This window comes from Habropoda laboriosa, unplaced genomic scaffold, assembly GCF_001263275.1.
Source record: "Habropoda laboriosa isolate 0110345459 unplaced genomic scaffold, ASM126327v1 scaffold57, whole genome shotgun sequence".
Lineage (NCBI taxonomy): Eukaryota > Metazoa > Arthropoda > Insecta > Hymenoptera > Apidae > Habropoda > Habropoda laboriosa.
The window spans coordinates 1,483,974-1,484,199 of record NW_017100229.1 but is presented as its reverse complement, the minus strand read 5'-3'; the positions used below and the strand labels follow the sequence as shown (position 1 = coordinate 1,484,199).

The window sequence follows — 226 nt, the reverse complement described above, 5'->3', positions numbered from 1 at the left end:
CCGCCGGTAAGGGTCGCGAGAATCGTCCAAGAGAGTAGAGGAGTCGACGTTATTTTTTATCTTTATTAGATTGCCGGGTATCCGTTAGTTGAGGTTCGACGTGCTACGGACGAACGTGCATGAATATCAAGTGGCCGGTAACACGTGGCGCATTTTATCGTCTTTCCACTTGCCTGGCTGTATCCTTTAGCGAAGTTGCCTTTTGGTGTCCTTTCGTCAAAAACCC

At 48.7% G+C, this 226-nt stretch overlaps 1 protein-coding gene across 5 annotated transcripts in view; it reads right to left on the bottom strand.

Annotated features, from left to right (window-relative positions):
• LOC108571438 (forkhead box protein P1) overlaps positions 1-226 on the bottom strand; it is a 218,456-nt gene that overhangs the window by 31,427 nt on the left and 186,803 nt on the right. The window lies entirely within an intron of this gene.